The sequence below is a fragment of the Trichoplusia ni genome, chromosome 1 (genome assembly GCF_003590095.1).
Source record: "Trichoplusia ni isolate ovarian cell line Hi5 chromosome 1, tn1, whole genome shotgun sequence".
Taxonomy (NCBI): Eukaryota; Metazoa; Arthropoda; class Insecta; order Lepidoptera; family Noctuidae; genus Trichoplusia; species Trichoplusia ni.
In genome coordinates, this window is record NC_039478.1 from 22,989,779 (window position 1) to 22,997,325 (window position 7,547).

Sequence of the window (7,547 nt, forward strand, 5' to 3'; positions counted from 1 at the left end):
TATTATATCTCTGGTTTGCTACAGGTTCCTCATGCTGTTTTCATCTTCTTCGGTCCATTGATCTCCACCTATAGATTTATACCTTACGGCAAATTCTGACGGAGATATTTCTTCTAGATTTTATGGTCTTTGTTGATATTTCTCAAATAAGTTGTTAAGAATTGAATTTTCATTACCTTTCAAACGTAGTAAATGGAATCTTTGGTCGGGTCTACTATATATATATTCACTAAAACAGCTTTACTTGAACACCCCTTCAGAGTTAAGTGGCATAAACTATACGTGCATTCTGGTGCAATGACTAATCTTTTGGTATAATATATCCTTGACGCTTTGCTTTATTAATAGCCTCACGAACAACATCTCCAGTGTTGGTTCACACTTAAATATTTGGCCACGTAATAAGCAATAGCCGTCATACTTCTACAAGGCTGCAAGTCCATATTAGCCTGCCAAAGTTCCAGATGACAGGGTTTATAATATATATCACTAGCTTTCCGCCCGCGGCTTCGCCCGCGTCGATGTCGGTTTTATCGCGATTCCAAGAGAACTCTTCAAAAGTCCGGGATAAAAACTATCCTATTTTCTTTCTCAAGGTCAACTCTATATCTGTACCATTGTCATCTAATGTCATTAAAATCCGTTCAATGGTTTAGACGTGAAAGCGCAACAAACAGACAGACAGAATTACTTTCGCATTTATAATATTCGAGATGCGTTCATTCTCCGTCCGTTTCAGATTACAAAATTTCCTTTCTTTGTTATTTATCCGGGCCAAATAATTTAGTTTCTGTCCTAGAGGGCTGTGTTATCCCAAATCGGCACGAATTTCCGATTCTTGTAGCAAGTGTCACTGTGCTTAGGTTTTTGAACTTTCGAACAAGTCCATTAAGTTCGTTCATACCTACGTCTATTACCAGGTTCTGTAAAAAAAACTGGTACTTCGTCTTCACACGTGGTGTAGATGAGGTGAGTCGAATAAGAAATAATAATTGTCTTGTTACCAGATGCCTACAGATATACTATTAGCAGTGAAGATTCCATGGCCTCTTGTTCCAAAAAAAGTTAAAGGTGCATTGTAAAGGTTAGGTAAATCGCCGGTACAGTTATCTACTTCCTAGTGACCATTGAAAGAATCTTCTTCTGGAGTCTTTATGCCGACTGTTACTCCACCATACTATGTTACTGTCAGCAAAAGTTCTCTAATGGCTAAGAAATCAGTATTTGCCTCTTCTTTAGATGGATCAATCCTAGCATTAACGCATTCTATGTAGTACGGGTCTCCAGCTAAAATAATAAGTCTATGTTACTGCTCGTCCACATTTTTAATAATTTCAGCAACATTCGCAACAGTGGGCGCACTTTTGTTTGTTCAGTGAATTTTGTAGCGTCTGCTTGGTGTAATGAGCCTAGTAAAATTTTACTGTTCTCAGAAATAACTGAAAATTTTCCTTTATATACGTTTTACTCACTTTGATTAGTTCCTGCATTTGAGGTTTAAACAATGTCAGCCTTGTTCTTACCTATATCAGAGAAAATTGGCCTAACGCTCCTAATAAAGGGTTATTTTCTAATAACGCAATTATTAAATTTTCTGTATTTACGGAAAACCATTTTCGTTCGCGAACATTTTCCAGACACTCGGCGACGATTACTAATCCTGCTCTATGAGAAGGTAGGGCCAGTTTTTCAGCTAGCTCTTCTACGTCTTGAGCTAATAGTATTGCTTGACCTTTGAACCATTTATGGCCAAATTATTCAGTGAGTATTTTTATAAAAGACCTAATACGTGAAATCGATTTCGTTTCGACACTAAAATACATTTGATAACAGGTGGAACTTCTGGTACAACTAAGCAGTTAAAACGAGCTCGCGGACTTACTTTTACCTTCATTGAAATTTGAGGAGTATTTGGTGCAAGTTAAAAACTTGGTCCATATGTTGAACATAATTCAGGTGACATTCAGTATTTCGTCTGATCTTGAAGCTTTAAATTCATACGCTGTTGCGGATACAGAATTTTATGGCAAAGCGTAAAAGGTACCTCAGAAAACTGATTAATACATAGTTGCTTTGAAAATTTGAGATTTTCGTTTATTTGCTAAAGCCAGTCGTAACTGAGATAGCCTATATTCGCGCTGTGATACATTGTTTTTTTTACGCTGTTTCATTAGCCGTAGTCTGACGAGGAAGTTCGCGCATGGACAACAAGCGCTGACAATTTTGACTTCTGGATTCGAAGATACTAATAGCGTGAATGTTTCAGCAAATTTCTCTTGGCACATCTGTTTCTGCCGCACGCGCGGCGCGCTGACTATCTCTTAGTCTCAAGCCGTCGTCTTTTTTCGTTGGTAGTTTTATTCTCGCTTGCGCGACTTTTCCTTGAAGCATCCTTCGATTTTCTACCTAGACCCGCAGGCAAACCAAATAGTAATAAGTATGACCAAGTCAAGTACGGGTATTCTATTTTGTGTGGGTCTGAGGTCCCACGTTTGGTTCCAATTCAGATATGTATTACCAAAGTAGTAGAAACACAATTCAACACCTACTGAGAACATTTAACCTTACGATCCACTATTGCTTACGTATGCTCTTGTTTAACTGACCTGTTTAATCTGGCGGCAGGGCAGTGTCCCGCCAAATCGAGCACGAAGCACAGACTGCCGTTCCATATTTTACTGAAACCATTTCGCCGTATTTTCTGGCCCCTGTTTGAGAACCTCTGGATAAGACCAGAACGCAGGAATTTTTATTATCTTGGTTTTGTAAGCTATAATCACATGCTTAAAATCTAAAATTTCAATCCCCAGGTAATTGAGTTCCGAAGTTAAGCGAAGCAAAGTTTCTCAATTATGACACTTACACATGATCATCAAAATAAATTTGGTACAGAGTTAGGGTTTAATAGCCACATAAAGGCAAAAACGAGAGAAAGTAGGATAATCGAAGATCTGGAGTACCTGGTGACCCTGATAAGAACACAAGAGCATTAACTAAACTATTAGAGATCGACATACAATAATCAAATAAAACAAATCATGCCCACGTTTCTACAAAAAGAAGTGAAAACCCACTATGAAACATTCGGTAAATAATATAAATTTCAAAACCCCCGACCCAAAGAAATATGAAGAGAACTAGTCAAGACAAATTCAACGAGCCAAAATTATATGGGTTTACTAAAAGGTAGACCAGAGTTACGTCTCCTATCTTCGAGCCATAACAGCAGACCAGCTCAGAGGTTCCAGAAGACATTAGTGTTTCAAATATCAGATTCCACATAATATATGCTTGCAAGTAAACTGAGCGTGTAACATTTCTATCACACGTAATAAACGACCTGATGACCTTGAAGACCTGAACCGATTTTCACCAAACATAGCCAAGAACACTCTCGACAGATATACCTTTCACACCAAAAAAAATCCTTAAAATCGCATCACCTGTTTAGGAGCTACGATGCCACAGATACACATACACACACATACACGTTAAACTTATAACACCCCGTCGTTTTTGCGTCGGGGATTAAAAATGTTGTGACTTGGCTGAAGGTTGAAGGGTGCACACCCTTCCAAGGTCAGAAACCTTTGTATAATTTTGCACCCTGGTGTACCCTTGAACGGCCAAGTCGCAACATTAACTATAGGTAAGTTATAGTAAGGAACCTTTGACTTGGCACAACTTAATCTATATTTCATTACTTTTGAGAGATTAACAAGAAACTCCATGAAGTCTTGGATAGTTTTTAACAGAATATTTTTGGTGGGATTGCTATTTTTTTGCGCCCTCTACTGTAACCGTCATTTTGCTTTATCATATACGAACTCATATTGTGGAATGCAATAAAGTACTTTTTAGTAAATCGACACCGTTAGCTCACTAAATTGTGTAATACAAGGAATTCTGAAGCTATCTCACTTGCGTGAGTTATAGCTTTCCAAAAAATAGTACAAAGATTAGTATGATTGCCCCAGAAATAGTTGTTGTAAGCTGAACGGAACAGCTGCGAGCTGCCCACCCAACCAAACCGTGGAACACAACGATAGCGCGATCTAATTCGACGCCAACACCATCTAGTTACAAAACGGGAATCACATTTACTAGACTCACACGTAGATTTATCAGTCGATAGATCTTCTTGACTGTCGGGTCGCAGTTCAATTCTTATTTTTATATCCCTCAAATATGTTTGTAACATTATAGTGCGATGATTAACTACATAAATAAATGACAGTAAATCCTAGGCTAACATTTAGGTTAACTTTGACTGATGCTTTTTGATTGCTCCTTCATAGGCGACTATAGAATTCTGTTTCAATAAAAAACTGCTTGACCTAAACATAAGTATTTTACTTAAGTTTTGTTTAAATATTGTTAGATAAATTCAAAATGGTACGTGCTTTTGAAGATAAAGACTGACTGAAATGTAGTAGCCAGTAATTATCATATGTATTTAAACAAGACCCCTGCTGGGGTAGCGGGATTGTCTGAAAGAGTTACCATGACCCCGATACACGAATGGCAAAGGAATGAACATGTGTGGGTACGCCTCAGTAGAAGTCTGACCCTCCCTTCCGCTCAACCCCACGGCGGTCCCAAAGTCCTTTGATGATTTCTCATTCATCGGGTAATACAATGACTTATTAATTTATAAACTGAATAACATCTTTAAAAACTGGTATGGACATAATATAAATTCGTTCCGTTATCTTTATAGCGATTCAGTCTTTTATGTTACTCCATTTTGGGCTACGATAAAATATCGGAACTTTACTTAATTTACCATAGGAAAATTAGTCCGAAATGTTATTTATTTGTAGCTATATCTCGTCGTAATATTACTTAAAAGTTTCTAATAAAACTTTTTAAATTTGCCAAGTTTCTTCCACAATTTCATGGCTATTTCACTTCGGTTATGAGGTCCTTCTTCGAAAGAAGATTTTGAATGTGGCGAATACATATCAATGGAGAATAAAAATATAACGTAAAATTTGTTTGGGTTATGGTGTAAAATACATTTTAATCACCGTAATTCAATGGCAGAAAGTTTGTGTGTAGGTATGTTTATTACTGTGTGACTCTTAAAGGCCAGCTATGTTTTGTATGGGTAGATGAATAAATACTTTGTCTCCTGCCTGTAGTACCGTGTTAGCAGACCCTAGCACGTGCACACCTTATCGCTTCTGGTGCATTAGGATGTTGTTAACCACCAGGTAGCTTATAGATTCGCAGCAGTCGTAGGCCCTGGCTTTAAAAGCGCTTTAATCAGAAACAAGATTAAACAATTGCCAAACAACCGCCATAATGGCGGTATTTGTTTGTGACTAAGCTGCCACTCTGGATTAACTAAAGTAGGGTATAGTAGTAGTCTATACTAATATTATAAAGAGGAAATATTTATTGTTTGTTTGTTTGTTGGACACGAATAGGCTTCGAAACTACTTGACCGATTTGAAAAATGATTTCACTGTTGAGAAGCTCCATTATCCCCGCTGAACATAGGCCATAATTTATTCCTAAAATATTAGGGTTATTGTAACCCAAGGTGTAATAACTTATATCTTCTAACCATGCGGACGAAGTACCGGGCCACTGCTTGTAGGGCACCTTTTGTCTTAATGCTTAAGTTTATATTAAAAGTAAAACAAAACATTATAAAGGCAGTCAAAAAGAAAAAAGGTATAACAATCACAAAAACTTAACATTTTAGTTTCAGTTAAGTTTGTGCGGTTGTCTCGCGCTGCATGTCTTTACTACCGAGCCAACCGTAAGGTGTACAAGGGGCTAAACGTGTCGCTGTCTGTCTTCCCACATAAGCAGGCGTCGAAGCGCGGGCGCACGCACCTCACACTACAGCCACGCCGCTGACGATGAGAAGAAGCCACTCAATTCAGAGGTGGCTTGGCATCGTGGCTGGTGCGCTGTTCTGGACCGCGCTGCCACTCCAGCACGACTATGCAGTTTTGTTCATGCGTTCACATTTTTAACGTACGTAAAGTTTAAAAACTAAGTAAATTTTATTGGAATTGCACGAATGAATTTGTGTCATTGCATTTATGATCAAGCACTAGTAGTAAGCATCGAATCTACTTATATAGTGTCCCTAATCAACCATGCCGCGATGCCACTAGCTTCCCAAACGTGGTTTTTGCCGGCCCTCCGAACTACCACACAAGGGCCTCCAGCTGCATGCGTCCATACTCATAATTGATACAAACTTAACCGATGTTCGGAGAGAAGTAAGCACCTACGGTAACCCCTAGTGCACAGCAATATATTCTGAGACCCCATACCATGTAGGGGTTGGGAGTCAGCACGCTTCACATGGACATCTGACTACCTGCCGACTAACAATGTGACTGTATCATGGATGTTTTCCTTAGTGGCGTGGACGTCTAGGCCAGAGTCCCAGTTATCTGGTCTGCTGCCTCCTAGCTCACGAGTGTTGGCAACTTGTGCACTGGTCTGCCCCTTTGATTCCGGATTCTACTATGTCAATTAAAATCTCAGATATTTCGTACTCACATTTCGTCATGAACCATGGTGAGTGAGGAACTTTTTCTCGGCTACAATGCTGGTGGCCTTTCGTGCAGTGACCGAAAAGGCCTGCTTTTTATACGGAGACCGACTAAGCTGGTGTCGGAGGCTTTGTCCTAGCAATCGCCTGATGCTGGAGCCGCTGAGCTTTAGGGATCTTGGCACACTTTTTGCGGTTCCTTTAAGATCGACTATAGGCTGATCACCTTAATTTTTGGTTTGTTGCAAGCGGACACTAGTTTGGTCCCCGACTTCCGTGAGCCGTCCTGTTATCTTTTTTTTCCTCTCCTCCTGTTTGATAGTAAATACCTTTACCAAATGTCCAAAATGTACCCTACCTAGTCATTTTCGTTCTATCTCCATACTCCCTAGCCAATGTGCTGGTTGTGTCCTTAGGAAACCGTACCAGCACATCTCTCGTCACAATCTTTTAAACTCACTCCAGTCTGGTTTAAGGCCTGGCCAAAGCACTACATCTTTTTTTACATTTAAGCTTGCTTTGTTTATTTAGTGGGTTATGATTTTCGAGCATGTCTGTACTTAGGCCCGCCCTACACCTCAAATTGCTAAACGGATTATGAAGTTAAGGTATCATTCAATTATTATTGTTCTGTAACCAAAGAGGTAAACCGGAACCATATTACTGAGGACCCGGTGTCTGTTCGTCTCTCCGTCACCTGGCTGTATCTCAGGAACGGTGATAGTCAGTTCCGTTTACTGTACCAATTTACGAAGAAAAATTACGCATTTTATTGGTAAACCTACGTGAGGAATGAGGATCATTGTTGAAGTAATTTTAACATCAATAAAAATAAAAATAATTTAAGTTCCTTTGTTTCAATAATGTACCGTTTAGGAAGTAACAATTGCATCAAAAATAATAATAATGTTTATGTTTCTTTTATTTTACTTGTGAAATAGTCACGCTAGGCCTATATTAGACTTGAAAGAGAATAAAATGGTCAATTTTGTGAAATTGATTTATTTTCGAAATATTGCTCTAAAAA